Consider the following 17,292-nt stretch of genomic DNA (forward strand, 5'->3'; position numbering starts at 1 on the left):
GCAACTGACCATGTGAATGAAATCAAGAGAAGTAAACACTTTTGTTATTTCTATTCAGTTCCAGAACTAACAAATGAAAAGTGAATATATTTAAGCCCCAAAAGGGATATTTTCTGAATTAAATGGTTTTCCTGCAACTGTCCTGGATGTAAACTTAAATAATTAAAACACGTTGTTATTTATGAACAGATTATCCATTTAATTTTCAGTGCTTGTTGTGAGTCAGTTCTTAAAAGATAAATATTGAGGCCATTTTTGTAGTTGAAGTATAGTTGGTTTACAATGTTGTGTTAGTTTTAGATGTACAGCAAAGTGATTCAGTCATTCAGTTATTTCTGTGTGTATGTATATATAGGAATATACACACATACATATGTATGTATTCTTTTTCAGATTCTTTTTCCTTATAGGTTATTACAAAATATTGAATATAGTTCTGTGTGCTATACAGTGGTCCTTGTTGGTTATCTACTTTATGTATATTAGTGTGTATAAGTTAATCTCAAACTTCAAAAATTTGAAACAGTTCACAAATATGCACATCATCCTTGCTCAGGGGCCATGCTCATCTTTTCTGTAGCATTCTAATTTTTAGTTTGTGTGCTGTGGAATCCAGCATGAGGCCATTCTTATATATGTCTTAGTTATTACTTTGTTTGATACTCTGTGGATCTGCCATGGGTGTTCACATTTAGCTTTCACTCTGTAGATTCTACTTTGGAATAAATCACACCTTGAAAAAGTACAAAAGAGCTGCTCATGTATAGTTAGTGTTCAGTGATACTGTTTCTGTTTGTTTGTTAAATAAGCTAAATTTCTGATTAAGGATAGCTGCCCTCTGATCATTCTATGACCCAATCACAACAGAGCATTGACTGTTCAGGTTTGACAAAATTATCTGTTCTATCCTAGAGAATGACAACTTTGCTCCACATGATGTTTACGATTGTTTTCACTAGGCTGAACTTTGAAACACAAAGCTGTCCAATTTATCATGTTTTGCTTATTTCATCAAATTGATTGGGCGAATACACACTATACAGAAACTCAGTCTTAAACTTCTCACCAAGTTTACCTTTTCTCAATAAGAAAGTGAAGGACCATGTGTCTGTCCTTACTAAAAGAGTATGAAATGTTGTTGGAAGTCTTATTGTTTTTTGTCATGTATATTTGGGCCTTACATTGCTTTTTGGACCCTCTTTTCCTCCATTTTTTTTTTTTTTTCATCTCTCCTGTCCCCATAAGAGTAGTCAATCTTGGCAAAAGTCATAGAGCTGTCTTGTTTTCAAGAACACAGGGAATGGGAAGAAGCTCCTTGACATTATCTTGGCAATGATTTTTCTGGCTATGACTCTGAAAGCAAACACAACAAATGCAAAAATCAACAAATGTGACTATGTCAGACTTAAAAACTTCTGCACAGCAAAAGAAACAACAAAATGAAAAGCAAGGTGCAGACTTGGAGAAGGCTTTGGCAAATCATATTTCAGTTAAGGGACTGATAATCAAAATATATAAAGCACTTACACAACTCAATGGCAACAAAAAATCCAATTAAAAACCAAGCAGGGAAACTAAATAGACGTATTTCCAAAGAAGGCATTCAGATGGCTGGTGGGTACGTGAATAGTTGCTCAACATCACTAAATGTTGGGAAAATCCATATCAAAGCATCAGTAAGGTATCACCTCATACCTCTTAGAATGACTTCCTCAAGAAGATAAGAGATAGCAAGTGTTAGTGAGGATGTGGGGAAAAAGAGAACTCTTTATATACTGTTGGTGGGAATGTAGATTGGTACTATGGAAAACAATATGGAGGTTCCTCAGGAATTAAAAGTATAACTGCTATGTGGCCTAGCAAGTTCACTTCTGGGTATATACTCAAAGAAAATGGAAGCAGGATATCTAAGAGATTTAATCATTTCCATGTTTATTGTAGCATTTTTACAATGCCCAAGATAAGCAAGCAACCTCAATGCCCATCAACAGATGAATGGATCAAAGATGTTTGTGTATGTGTGTATTTGATGCTTGAAAAATAAGAGTTAGAGGTGCTAACCCTCCCCACAATGGAAAAATGGAGTGTATGTAACTTTACAGATTTCCATGGTTCTATGTCCTCAGGTTCAACCAAACTTGAATATATTTAATGAAAAAATATGCTTACAAGTGGACCCAGACATTTCAAATCCATGTTGTTCAAGTGTTCACTGTATATACTATACACTGGAATTGTATTCAGCCATGAGAAGGAAAGATATCCTGCCTTCCCTAGTATTCTGGGTGGACCTTGAACACATTATGGAAAGTGAGATCCGTCAGACAAAGAAACAAATATACAATATCAATTATGTGTGGAATCTAACAATGCCAGACTCATAAAAGCAGAGAGTAAAATGGTATTTCCAGGGATTGAGGGAAGATGAATAGGACAGATGCTGTTTAAGTGTACAAACTTGGCAGTGGGTGGTAAATCTACCCTAGAGGTCTAATGCGTAGTATCATGAATATAGAGAACAGTATTATAATCACCAAACTTACCAAGAAACTGGAAGTTAATGATTTCCACCACTAAGAAGATATGATACTTGTGTAATTTAGTAGAGATTGTAATTATCATTACAGTGGTAATCACATTGCAATGTGTTAATGTATAAATTTAATATGCTGTAACCTTATAAGCTGGTGGGGGTCTTCCTTGATGGCTCAGATGGTAAAGAATCTGCCTGCAATGCAGGAAACGTGGGTTTGATCCCTGGGTTGGGAAGATCCTGTGGAAGGTAGGGCATGGCAATCCACTCCAGTATTCTTGCCTGGAGAATCCCCATGGACAGAGGAGCCTGACAGCTATAGTCCATGGGTTTGCAAAGAATCAGACATGACTGAGTGACAAAGCACAACATACACAGCACAACCTTATATTGACTCAGTGTTATATGTCATATAATTTTAAAAAAATGAATTAAGGGAATCTGACAATGGACATAGAGAAGGCAATGGCAACCCACTCCAGTACTCTTGCCTGGCAAATCCCATGGATGGAGGAGTCTGGTAGGCTGCAGTCCGTGGGGTCGCTAAGAGTTGGACACTACTGAGCAACTTCACTTTCGCTTTTCACTTTCACACATTGGAGAAGAAAATGGCAACCCACTCTAGTGTTCTTGCCTGGAGAATCCCAGGGATGGGGGAGCCCGGTGGGCTGTCGTCTATGGGGTCGCACAGAGTCGGATAGGACTGCAGCGACTTAGCAGCAGCAGGAGCAGATAATGGACCTAGGGATATCAGAACCTACTCCTCAAACTTACTGTCTTTTTTATGGACGATAAAAAATCATTTATTGTGTTTTCTCCATTAAAAGAGGACCCCATATGTGTAATTTGAAAAATACTAAAAATTTTTTACCAGCAAATAAATATCATAATCAATAAAAGTATAAAAAGTTAAATATTTAGAGAACAAAATTCCGACATTTATAAAAGCTTATACTCAGAAATAATGTTTTTCAGTTGTAAGGAAAAAGAAAAACAAAACATTGAAAAACTAAAATGTAACACACAGATAATAAGCATTACAACTCATACTAGGAATGCATTTGTAAATGAGCATATAACAGTTCTGTGTCCCCAAACAGGGAAAGGGGTACATGCCTAAAGAAGACTGTACCTCTCCCTGTTTCTTCAGTAACTGTTGAAATGTAGCACATTTTCCCTTCTCTTTTTAACTTCGTAACAACAGTTCTATCATTCTTTTTAAAAAAACATTTTTATTTATTTACTTTTGGCTGGACTGAGTCTTCATCGCTTTCTTCAGGCTTTCCTTAGTCGCGACAAGTGGTGGCTACTCTTAACTGCAGTGCATAGACTTATTGTGGTGGCTTTTCCTGTTGTAGAGCACAGGCTGTAGGTGCAAGGGCTTCAGTAGTTGCAACACATGAGCTGGTGGGCCCTTGAGTGTGGGCTCAGTGGTTGCGGCACATGGGCTTATTTGCTCCACGGCATGTGGAATTTTCTGGACCAGGGATTGAACCTATGTCCCCTGCATTGGCATGCAGATTCTTATCCACTGAGCCATCAGAGAAGTACTCTATCTTTCTTTATAAAATCTCTGTTCTAACAGATTTCATAGTACTCAATTTATTGCATATAATAAGAGCTTACTAGAGTCAAGAGACACTAAAGAACATTTAGTAAACAACTAGATGAATATAATTAACTCTGATTCAGTTCTATATAAATTAGTTAATAATAGCTGTGAAAATCCAATTGTAGCTAAAGCCCAGGCATTTTCCCCACACAAATTGTTTTAGTAGGAGTATCAATTTAAAATGGTAAGTGATTTGAAAATTATACTGACCAAATCACTGCAGGTTGCTAAATATTCTGCTCAGAATATCTACATGTTTCATTCTAAACCATTCATACTTGTTACCATTAAGAGTATGCTATTCAAGAAAAGTGTTTTTTCATCAGAGAGAATTAATCCTCCCGATAAATTCCTTCTATATTTCAGGTACTTGGGCACTGTAATTTTTATTTTATCTAATCTTTTCTTTATTGAAACTGTTATGTGTAATGGATGAGGTTAGTTATTTTCTTTGCTTTTTAGGCTGAGTGGATCTAGATGTAAGTAGATGCATAAGTGAATATGCAATTGATAGTTCCCTACATTTTTTCATATACTGGAATAGAGTGTATGTAGAAGTTTCACAAGTCCATAATTAACTGTAAAATAAAGTTTAGAGTTAAAAACACAAGTATCTACATAATTTATGAGCTTGTCTTTTTTTCTTTTTTGGCCTTTCTGCAGAGCTTATAGGATCTTAGTTCCCTGACCAGGAATGGAAGCCATGCCACCTGAAGTGGAAGCAAATCTCTATGAGCTTAAGTCAGACATCACTGATACATATGCTTATATGAAACGCTTTTCTTCTTCATTTTGTTCTAAGAGTGCTTTAATATCTGAATAGGCCTAGAATGCCTTGACATTTCTAATTCCCTGAGTGATTTAACTCATCATCTTATAGCTCTGCCCAAAGCCAAAACTCTCTGTCATCAGTGAATTCTTCACATCCGTAGACAAAGACAATACTATGCATCTGTATCTGAAGCCTGGACTCCTAATAATAGAAATCAAAGCCCTTATTTTTAATATTTATGCATGTGATTTCTAAGGTGACATTTTCTGTTTTTTAATTTAGTTTTATTTTTAATTAGAGGATAATTGTTTTATAATATTATATTGGTTTCTGCCATACATCAACAGGAATCAGCCATAGGTTCCCTCCCTCTTGAATCTCCCTCCCTCTTCACACCCCATCCTACACCTCTAGATTGTCACAGAGCACTGGATTTGGATTCCTCGTGTCATACAGCAAATTCCCATTGGCTATCTAATTTACATATGGTAATGTATATGTTTCAATGCTACTGTCTCAAATCATCCCACCCTTTCCTTCCCCTCCTGTGTTCAAAAGTCTGTTCACTCTGTATAATAGGCTCTAGATTCATCCACTTCATTAGACCTGAGTCAAATGCATTTATTTTTATGAGTGAGTAATATTCTATTGTGTATATGTACCACATCTTTATTCATTCATCTGTCAGTGGACGTCTAGGTTGCTTCCATGTCCTGGTGATTTTCTTAAATACTTGAACCACATTGAAATTCGTGCTTGATCATTATCTTAACCTTATTCTATAGGTAGAGAAAATCTTAGACCTAACATTGCATAACATTTATTATGCTTACCTAATCAGGGCCAGGTATTTTACTTGTTATTTATTTATTCCTTATGTACCACATTGTTGTTTTATCCATTTTTTCAGCTAAGGGGGCAGTCTCAGAGGGTAATTATCTAACTTATGGTCCTGCCACTAAAATTAGAAGAAGTATGACTTAATCTTATTTCTGTCTGACATCATAGTCTATGTTATATATTTTTTGATATTAAACACATTACTACTACTGTAAAGTAGATTATGGTGTCCATGAGAATGAGTCTGGCAGACCTTAATTACAAGGAGCGTCATTGACCAAGGGTCCCAGTCACTGGACTCTGAAAACCATTTACACTAAGGCCAGTCCAAGAATGAGTACAGCAAGGATACCAAGGTGAATCCATTCTTAGGAGACACAGGTCTTTTCTGAAGGCTGATCTTGGCTTGAACATTCCCCACTGCCTTCCTTGTTAGGCCTTTTTTAGACTGCACAGCAGCCTAGGACACACACATCCACTTCATCTTCCTCTCCTTTTCTCAGGGTGTGACTTGCTTTGCAATCTTACACAGCTTTGCTCTCACACAGACTTTTTCCCTAGTAAAATCCTTGCACATTAAAAAAAAAATAGTAAGCCATTTCCATGAAATTTTAAGGTTCCAGTGATCATTAGTATGCTAAGATATCCCCTCCAAATGAAAAGAAAAGGCTAAATCTTGCATTCTCTATCCCAAAGAAAGACGCACAGTGGCTGGTAAGCCTTTTTTGGGTTCTAAGACTCCTAAAGTGCCCTACGAGAACGTAAAATTGTGTGACAGTCTAGGAAGATTCTTCACAACCATCTGTCCCTCTCTCCTTCATCTGGAATCACACTTATGTCACTGTCTGAGGCTCTCTCAGTCTTACCTGGTTACTTACCTAATTTGTCTCACACAGTCTTTTCTCCTAACATAAAACCTGTGCATTTTAATCCTGTCTTGACATCTGCTTCTTAGAAGACACTGACTCACATATATGTTAACCAAAAACTACATTATATTGTATGACTTTTACTGGTGAAATGATTAGACCAGGCAATATGGGATTAATTATGCTAATAAAAGCAATTTCCTATTTCATATGCTGATTAAAATTAGTTACAAGTGAGTTAAGCAATGTCACTACAATTGTGAAAATAACAAATTAATGAGAACTATGCCACAAGAGTAACAATCAACTAAAAACACTGTTATTAAATAATCCACGTAAATATTATGAGAACTACAGTTAAAGTGTGTAAAATTTCCAAGTAGATAATAAAGGAAACAAAGAAAACATTTCTAAGTAGACAATAAAGGAAGTAGACTTTTAATTATGGGGGAACCAATTCAATGCATTAGAGATAATTAGAGAAATAATGAAAAGGTCTAGAGACAATTTGTTGACAAACAGTTCATTTATTGACTTTTATTTCTGGCTATCATGCAGTGAGATGGGTGTTCTCATAATATTTTATCAGTTTGTAATTTCTCATTAATAATTTTCTTGTATTTGTTAAGAACTAAAAATTATTCATACCCTTTATCACAACTGTTTTTTTGGTTGTTGAAAATCTTTTGAGATAAAAAATAATTATCATAGTTTATAGATTCAGGTATGCAATAATAATTATAATAAAAATATTTAAAAAGATATCTCGGGAAAAATACATTTGTATTATTTGCAATTAATTGTTAAGTGTAAATTTCATACTGAGCTGCAGGGTATATGAGGGTCTTCTATGTTTATTCATAACAGAACTACACAATCTGACACTGTGTCTGAATTGTTGTAAGCAATTATTAAATAATTATGGAGTAAATTTAAAAACTGTTAATGACCAGTTAAGGCACATGAAATAATAGAAACAAGTAAATATTAGGAAATAGTATAAATTATTAAACATATACTCTATGTTAAACATATCTTGTATGTTTAAACATACAGACTAAAGTGTGAGATGCAATAACCAAAAGTCATTCCAAAGATAACAACCTTTACTTTCCAATATACAGATTGTTTATAATAATTTTCTTTACACTAGTCAGAGTTTCTTTTTCAACAAAATTTTTCTTAAATTGAAAAATAAAGTATTCAAAAGGAATAAATTAAACAGAAGTCTTGAGAAACAGCTTTCAGAAGAAAAATTAGAAACAAATAATCTGCTTAGAACACCAACACTAGTTCCTTTGTTAATGACAGAAACCCGTTTACCCAAACCCCTACAATAAGCTTTAATCCTTCCAGAGTCCCAAACATAAATGCCCTAACACTGTGGTCTGTTCATGATATGATTTAAAATCCACTGTACTGATATTTGTTCTGGATGAGTCTGCTGCTGCTGCTAAGTCGCTGCAGTCCTGTCCGACTCTGTGCAACCCCATAGACGGCAGCCCACCAGGCTCCCCCATCCCTGGGATTCTCCAGGCAAGAACACTGGAGTGGGTTGCTATTTCCTTCTCCATGCATGTAAGTGAAAAGTGAAAGTGAAGTCACTCAGTCATGTCCAACTCTTAGTGACCCCATGGACTGCAGCCTACCAGGCTCCTCCACCCATGGGTTTTTCCAAGCAAGAGTACTGTAGTGGGTTGTCATTGCCTTCTCTTCTGTATCAGTCTAGGGTTTTTATAATAAAATACCAGAAGAATGGGTGGCTTGAACAACAGAAATTAATTTTTTTTAATAGTTTTGAAGGTTGGAAGTTCAAGATCAAAGTGAGAGGCCTCTCTCCTTGGCTTGTAAGTGTCCTCATGTGACCTTTTCTTTGCATGCACACCATAGGTATGTCTCCCTCATAAGTTCCACTCATAGGACCTCATTTAACCTAAATTATTTTCTTAAAATCTATGTCTCTAAATACAGTGACACTGGGATTTAGGACTTCAGTGTATGAATTTGGGGAGAACAAAATTTCATAACACCTTCCTAGTTCTATTTTGTGTGATTGTATATATAATCAACGTTGTTAACTCTTTGAAGTGGAGCATAAATTCTATGTGACAGTAGACATCTTAAAAGTTTTAATGCAAATTTCCTTTCATAACTACAATTCAGACATTATATAAAGGTTTTAATCTGTCTATCCATAGTTTAATCTGTCTATCCATAGAGCAACAGACTGGTTCCAAATAGGAAAAGGAGTACGTCAAGGTTGTATATTGTCACTGTACTCATTTAACTTATATGTAGAGTACATCATGAGAAATGCTGGGCTGGAGAAGCACAAGCTGGAATCAAGATTGCCGGGAGAAATATCAATAACCTTGGATATGCAGATGACACCACCCTTATGCAGAAAGTGAAGAAGAACTAAAGATCCTCTTGATGAAAGTGAAAGAGGAGAGTGAAAAAGTTGGCTTAAAACTCAACATTCAGAAAACTAAGATCATGGTATCTAGTCCCGTCACTTCATGGCAAATAGATGGAGAAAAGTGGAAACAGTGGCAGACTTTATTTTGGGGGGCTCCAAAATCACTCAGATGGTAACTGCCGCCATGAAATAAAAAGACATTTATTCCTTGGAAGAAAAGTTATGACCAACCTTGACAGCATGTTAAAAAGCAGAGACATTACTTTGCCAACAAAGGTGCGTCTAGGCAAGGCTGTTGTTTTTCCAGTAGTCATGTATGGATATGAGAGTTGAACTATAAAGAAAACTGAATGCCGAAGAATTGATGCTTTTGAACTGTGGTGTTGGAGAAGACTTGAGAATCCCTTGGACTTCAAGGAGATCCAACCAGTCCATCCTAAAGGAAATCAGTCCTGAATGTTCATTGGAAGGACTGATATTGAAGCTGAAATTCCAATACTTTGGCCACCTAATGTGAAGAGCTGAGTCATTTGAAAAGACCTTGAGGCTGGGAAAGATTGAAGGCAGGAAGAGAAGGGAACGGCAGAGGATGAGATAGTTAGATGGCATCACCGACTCAATGGACATGAATTTGAGTAATCTCCAGGAGTTGGTGATGAACAGGAAGGCCTGGTGTGCTGCAGTCCATGGGGGTCACACAGAGTCGGACACAACTGAGCGACTGAACTGAACTGACCACAGTTTAACCTTGAACTTTAAAGATTTTCATATGTGACTCATTTTGCTTCTCAGCAATGACTTAATATTGTATATAAATTTTGGAGACTCTGAGAATTAACTTGACCTTATATAGTATTTTCTAGTCCCCTATAATGAAAAGGACATCTTTTTTGGGTGTTAGTTCTAAAAGGTCTTGTAGGTCTTTATAGAACCATTCAACTTCAGCTTCTTCAGTGTTACTGGTTGGGGCATAGGCTTGGATTACCGTGATACTGAATGGTTCGCCTGGGAAACGAACAGAGATCATTCTGTCATTTTTGAGATTGTATCCAAGTATTGCATTTTGGACTCTTTTGTTGATCATGATGGTTACTCCATTTATTTTAAGGGGTTCCTGCCCACAGTAGTAGATATAATGGTCATCCAAGTTAAATTCACCCATTCCAGTCCATTTTAGTTTGCTGATTCCTAGAATGTCGATGTTCACTCTTGCCATCTCCTGTTTGACCACTTCCAATTTGCCTTGATCCATGGACCTAACATTTCAGGTTCCTATACAATATTGCTCTTTACAGCATCAGACCTTGTTTCTCTCACCAGTCACAGAATTGGGTATTATTTTTGCTTTGGCTCCATCCCACTGTGCTGTTGGAGAAGACTCTTGAGAGTCCCTTGGACTACATGGAGATCCAACCAGTCCATCATAAAGGAGATCAGTCCTGGGTGTTCATTGGAAGGACTGATGTTAAAGCTGAAAATCCAATACTTTGGCCATCTCATGCGAAGAGTTGACTTATTGGAAAAGAAGACCCTGATGCTGGGAGGGATTGGGGGCAGGAGGAGAAGGGGATGACAGAGGAGGAGATGGCTGGATGGCATCATCGACTCGATGTACATGAGTTTTGGTAAACTCCGGGAGTTGGTGACGGACAGGGAGGCCTGGTGTGCTGCCATTCATGGGGTCACAAAGAGTCAGACACGACTGAGCAACTGAACTGAACTGAACTGATATAGTGTTTTGTGGTCAGGTGTGTCCAACTCTTTGTGCCCCCATGGTATATAGTCTGCCAGGATCCTCTGTCCATGGGATTTTTCTGGCAAGAATAGTGGAGTGGGGTGCCATTTCCTACTCTAAGGAATCTTCCCAACCCAAGGATCAAACTTGTGTCTTTTGGATCTCTTGTGTCTTCTGCATTGGTAGATGGATTCTTGCCACTAACGCCACCTGGGAAGCCCATATGTTATTTTAGGTCAGTATAATCCGTTCAGTTCAGTTCAGTCATTCAGTCATATCTGACTCTATAATATTCATGTTTGTTATTTTAAAGATTTGAATAGTCTTTAGTGAAAATAAGCATTATTCCAGTTCCAAGATGTTGTTGTCCTTGAGAATCAGAGACTTGAATGAAGGAGAAGCTAAGGAGCTGATCATAGATTAATAGCATCCACAAATTCATGGTAGTTTCTATAGGTTATTAAAGCTCAGAGCTGTAGGCTATAACTTACCTCATTCATTATAGGGACAAAACAATTTTCTCAGTGTAATTTAATATTCTGAATTCCAGCATAATGAGCACAGATTACTGTGTTACTATGCTGTTGGTTCGAAGAAGGCAATGGCAAGCCACTCCAGTACTCTTGCCTAGAAAATCGCATGGACAGAGGATCCTGGTGGACTGCAGTCCATGGGGTCGCTACTAGTCAGACACGACTGAGCGAATTCACTTTCACTTTTCACTTTCACACATTGGAGAAGGAAATGGCAACCCACTCCAGTGTTCTTGCCTGGAGAATCCCAGGGACGGGGGAGCCTGGTGGGCTGCCGTCTATGGGGTCGCACAGTGTCAGACACGACTGAAGCGACTTAGCAGCAGCAGCAGCAGCTTGCTGTTGGTTTCATTATATTTCAAGTCATCTAACAGGATCCATAATAAAAAATAATCTATTGATTATTATTGACAAATGAAATAGATAAGTGATAAATAGGGAATAATTTTTTTGGCAGGATTTTTGAAAAATTAGAACTCATATGAAAATCACAGGTTACCACTAACCATCAGAAAACTGTTGAGGAACTGCATATTTCTTGAATATATCTGAAGAACTAGTGAGTAGTACAGTAATTTAACTATGTGATGCTACATTTTAGTAGACAATGAGATGGTTATTAGGGTGTCATATTGTTTGTATCATCACTACTATACTGAAGGCTGTTTATGACAGCTTCTCCAATGAATGCTGTCATTCTAGTCAGTTTAACAGTATGTGTCCCCCCTTCCCCCACAGTGGCCCCTTTTATAACCTGTGCGAATAATCAAAAGAACTATTCAATAAATATGTCAAAATAATCTGTATATGCCTTCTCTGCATTGTCCCATGTCTGTCCCTACCCCATAAACGAATGAAAACGAAATTAAATTTAGAAAAAAGCTACATTATATATGTATATATATATATATATATATATATATATATATATATATGTGTGTGTGTGTGAGAATCCCATGGATGGAGGATCCTGGTGGGCTTCAGTCGATGGGGTTGCTGGGAATCGGACACGACTGAGTGACTTCACTTTCACTTTCACACACTGGAGAAGAAAATGGCAACCCACTCCTTTGTTCTTGCCTGGAGAATCCCAGGGATGGGGTCACACAGAGTCGGACACGACTGAAGCGACTTAGCAGCAGCAGCACATATGAAAAGTGAAGTCTCTCAGTCGTGTCCAACTCTTTGCAACCCCATGGATTGTAGCCTACCAGGCTCCTCCATCCATGGGATTTAGCAGGCAAGAGTACTGGAATGGTTGCCATTTCCTTCTCTAATAAAGCACATATATATTCATTTTCTATGCTCAGCAAAGAAAACAGCAGTGCTGTTTCCTCTTGATACAAGAGAAAACTAAGAGCATAGATAGAGACTGTCTCAAAGCCATGATGAGAAAAAGATGTAGGTTTAGAAATTTCATTAAAGTAAGCAATCACCTATATATAAGCTGAAAATTTTGGTAGAGCTGCATGGGGAAAATGAACTGAAAATGAAAAATAATATAGATTGAAGAATTTATTTTCAGGGGGGAATCTGAAAGTTAGAAACAGATCAGTGTGACACAACAAGTGAAACAGAATTACTTTATAACCAGCTGGCTGTCTACCTTACAGAAATGAAAACTTCTGTTCACATGAAACTGGGGAGGAATATATCTTTAAATCACTGTAGACTACTCACACAAGTCTTTTAACAGGTGAATGGATGAACTATAGTACATCTATTCAATGGAATAATGCCAAGCAAGAAAAAGGAACAAACTATTGGTAAACCCAGTATTAGAGGTGACTCTCAAAGGCACTTTGCTGAATGAAGAAATCATTTCCCAAACCTTACATACTATAGGATGCTATTTTATATGATCTTTTAGAGAAGCACTATATGAACAGAGATCAGTGGATGTCAGAGGTTAGGTTTGGAGGGAGTGTTGACTACAGAGGGAGCACAAATGAGTTTTGGGGATGATGAACCTCTTCTGTATCCTTGTTATAGTGGTCATTAGATAAACTTATACATGTACTAAAACTCATAGACTTGTACACCAAAGTCAGTGAATTTTTGGTGCTTATACTTTAGTATTAGACATAACACAAAAGGAAGGAATGAATGGACATAAACAGAGGAGAGAAGGAAAGAGATGAAGAAGAAAGGGGAAAATGGGAAGGAATATTTTCATGCTAATTTGACAAAACTGTGGAAATCTTTAGCTGTTCCTAAGAAAATTTCTAAGAAAATGAGCACCAGCTTGCTTCATTTGCAATATCCAGTGGTTAAAATAGTTCAGTCTTCTGAAGAAGATAGCAACAAAATCTCCATTTTTACTTTATGTATTTGATGAAACCATAGATGGAGAAACAGTGGAAACAGTGTCAGACTTTATTTTTTTGGGCTCCAAAATCACTGCAGATGCTGATTGCAGCCAGGAAATTAAAAGACACTTACTCCTTGGAAGGAAAGTTATGACCAACCTAGATAGCAGATTTAAAAGCAGAGACATTACTTTGCCAACAAAGGTCCATCTAGTCAAGGCAATGGTTTTTCCCGTGGTCATGTATGGATGTGAGAGTTGGACTGTGAAGAAAGCTGATCGCCGAAGAATTGATGCTTTTGAACTGTGGTGCTGGAGAAGACTCTTGAGAGTCCCTTGGACTGCAAGGAGATCCAACCAGTCCATTCTAAAGGAGATCAATCCTGGGTGTTCATTGGACGGACTGATGCTAAAGCTGAAACTGCAATACTTTGGCCACCTCATGCGATGAGTTGACTCACTGGAAAAGACTCTGATGCTGGGAGGGATTGGAGGTGGGAGGAGAAGGGGATGATAGAGAATGAGATGGCTGGATGGCATCACTGACTCTGTGGACATGAGTTTGAGTGAACTCCGGGAGTTGGTGATGGACAGGGAGGCCTGTTGTGCTGTGATTCATGGGGTCGCAAAGAGTCGGACACGACTGAGCGATTGAACTGAACTGAACTGAAGTGAAAGTATGTTAGCAACTAAGTTCAATATAAAAATTAACAAATAAGTCTTGAATTGTATCAAAATAGTTTGAAATTGACTGATGTACATTCTTAAATTATAAATACAGTAACAAATGAGTTTTTAATATTATATATAACATTAAATATTACATGAGCTTTTATTTTAAAATTCATGCCATTATAATACACAATATTATTTATTCTCATAAAACATCTTCACCATTTTTATTGATGAGCTAGTTCTTTACATTTATATGTCATGCCATTATATTGAGTGTTAATATATTATGAAATAGGTATTGAGATTTTATGCTCAGGAGACAGAAAACTTGGTGTGAAGTTAGATTTCTTTGTTATGAAATATGTTACATATTTTAGGAAAAGAAAAGCTCTAGTAGTAGAGGTCATTATGAGTTACAAAAATGTGAATCGATCTGGTTGCCATAGAGTTAAAAATGCTACTGTATATATGTATGGTGGTTTAGTCACTAAGTTATGTCCAACTCTTGGGACACCATGGACCGTAGCCTGCCAGGCTCTTACATCCATGGGATTTCCCAGGCAAGAATGCTAGAATAGGTTGCCATGCCTTTCTCCAGTATATATGTATGGTTGGCCAACAAAGTTCATCGAGTTTTTCTAGAATATCTTACAGAAAAACCCAAATGAACTTTATTGGCCAACCCAATAAAACAGCACTGTTATTTGCACATAATAAATTACCGGTTATTATTTTGACTGTTTTCAAATACATCTATAGTCAAAACATACTTTAAAATATGAATAAATACTCAAATTATTGAATTATCATTATTTCAACAATATTTCATATCCTCTACAGTGAAACATGTTCATTAACTTTATAACCTATACTTAAGTAGGCACTTTATGTAACAATTGAGTGTATTTTACTGTTTATTTGCATAATTTAAATGAAGGTAATTCAAAAATTGCAATGTAGCATGCATCATAAATTTTCATTAAAAATATTTTTAGTTACTGTTTGAAGAATTAAACATTGGTGTTTTTTTCTGTACCACTAGAGGCCATTGTATCCTTTCTTAAACAAATAAGTACATATGCAAATCAAAACCTTAATTTGAGAGGCATTTATAAATAATCTACAAGAATTCATATGTTGCATAACAGAATGCATACCATGCAGTTTCAGGGTGGGAAGCTCCTCTCTACTTCACTGCTCTACATACTTTATTTGATTGGTAGCTATCACTGAAGGAAACTTGATTTTCTGGTGGAAAGACTGACTTCTGTTATGGCAAATTCAAAGAAAATTTTTAAAAAGTAAAAATTGCATAAGAATATTTCAGAATTCACCAAAGATTTTGCCATGTAAATTATTTTTAGTTACATTCTTTGAAATGTAACTTTGAAGAATAAGATTCCCATCAAGTGAATGAAAAACTTTAGAATTCTTAAAGAGTATTACTTTTTAATGTAAAGTGATGATAACCAACAAAGTTATGGTATTTATTTCTCTTTAGGAAAAACTGTGTGAGATATTTTTAAAGAAATACATAATAATATCATGCATATGTGAAGGGGAAAAAGTATGAAAGTACTGAAGTAATTCCAAAAGTTAGCATAAAATTTCCATCTTGTTTTTCATTCTAGTGAATTCAGATTTTATGTTTTGCATAATAATCTCTCAAGCTGCTTTTCTGAAGTTAGTACACAAAATCAGCAAGTTTACTGCTATTGTGCTTTTATCATTAGGTGATCTTCTAGAGTTAATCTAAGAGAAATTTATGTAAGTAAATTATTGTTGTAACACATTATTTATTTTTATTATGAAGTTTACTCTCCCCCCAAAAATAGTAATGGGAAAACATTATTAAAATAATATATATGTAGTATGTTTTGAAGGTCAGGTAGGTATATGAATTAAACCATAAAATAACCTGTAATAATTACAGCTATCTTTTGAACATGATCTGTATTATTGCCAGAGTATAAAAATCATTTGAAATCATGATATATTAGCAATTAAAGAGCAATGTTATATCTTAATGGCCCTGATTAAGTGATATAGAAAAATTAAACTCCACCATAATTTTACACTTTATTGTATATAGAACCACTGATTAAAATATTGCAATCTTCTTAGATAATTAGAGGAGAGGTAGGAGATTTTCAGAGACAAAATGATTTTGTCTTCAATTCAGGAAAGTAGAACCAAACCATTTAAAAACAAAAGCTGATCACATATTCTTGGGTTACATAACATGCAAAAATCCTTATCTGTGTTAATGGGGAAAGGTCTGTAATAAGTTATTTTACATTTCAAAGTAACAAGACTAGTACATGCTATTTTATTAGCTGGTAGATAAGACTTTTCTAAATGTAATCAATACGTGTTTATAATGGTGGAATTTTTCATTAAAATGGAACAAATTTCTTATGATTTACTGAGTTTGACCACCTGTCTAAATCTTCAGTTCAGTTCAGTCGCTCAGTCGTGTCCAACTCTCCGCGACCCCATGAATCACAGCACGCCAGGCCTCCCTGTCCATCACCAACTCCCGGAGTTCACTCAAACTCATGTCCACAGAGTCGGTGATGCCATCCAGCCATCTCATTCTCGGTCATCCCCTTCTCCTCCCGCCCCTAGACACCAGAAAATGTAGTCCATTTAAAATGATACTAAAAGTTATGAAGTTAGATCACTTTTGTTTCAAATTTTTAAGAATATCCAAGATAAAGAATATAGCCAAATTAGGTTGTGAACTTTTGTTACTATGAAGAAATGCAAATTATTATTTTACTGTTTTCCTCATTCATTCATTTGTTGGTGAATACTTAGGTTGTTTCCATATCATCTGATATGAACTTGGGTATATAGATTTCTCTTGATATCTTTGTTTTCTTTTTTTGGGTATATACTCAGAAGTAGAATTGCTGGATCACATGTTCTATTTTTAAATTTTTGAGGGATATCCATATTGTTTTCCATAGTGGTTGCACTAATTTACATACCAA

General features: G+C 36.2%; 1 non-coding gene across 1 annotated transcript; it reads right to left on the reverse strand.

The window, feature by feature from the left end:
* Nucleotides 1-511: 511 nt before the first annotated feature.
* On the reverse strand, nt 512-619 carry LOC129542947 (U6 spliceosomal RNA). Its single transcript, XR_008683201.1, has one exon. It is a non-coding gene; the product is annotated as a U6 spliceosomal RNA (small nuclear RNA).
* Nucleotides 620-17,292: the final 16,673 nt, after the last annotated feature.

The sequence above is a fragment of the Moschus berezovskii genome, chromosome 19, assembly GCF_049115385.1.
Source record: "Moschus berezovskii isolate FMDL1 chromosome 19, NW_MosBer_1.0, whole genome shotgun sequence".
Taxonomy (NCBI): Eukaryota; Metazoa; Chordata; class Mammalia; order Artiodactyla; family Moschidae; genus Moschus; species Moschus berezovskii.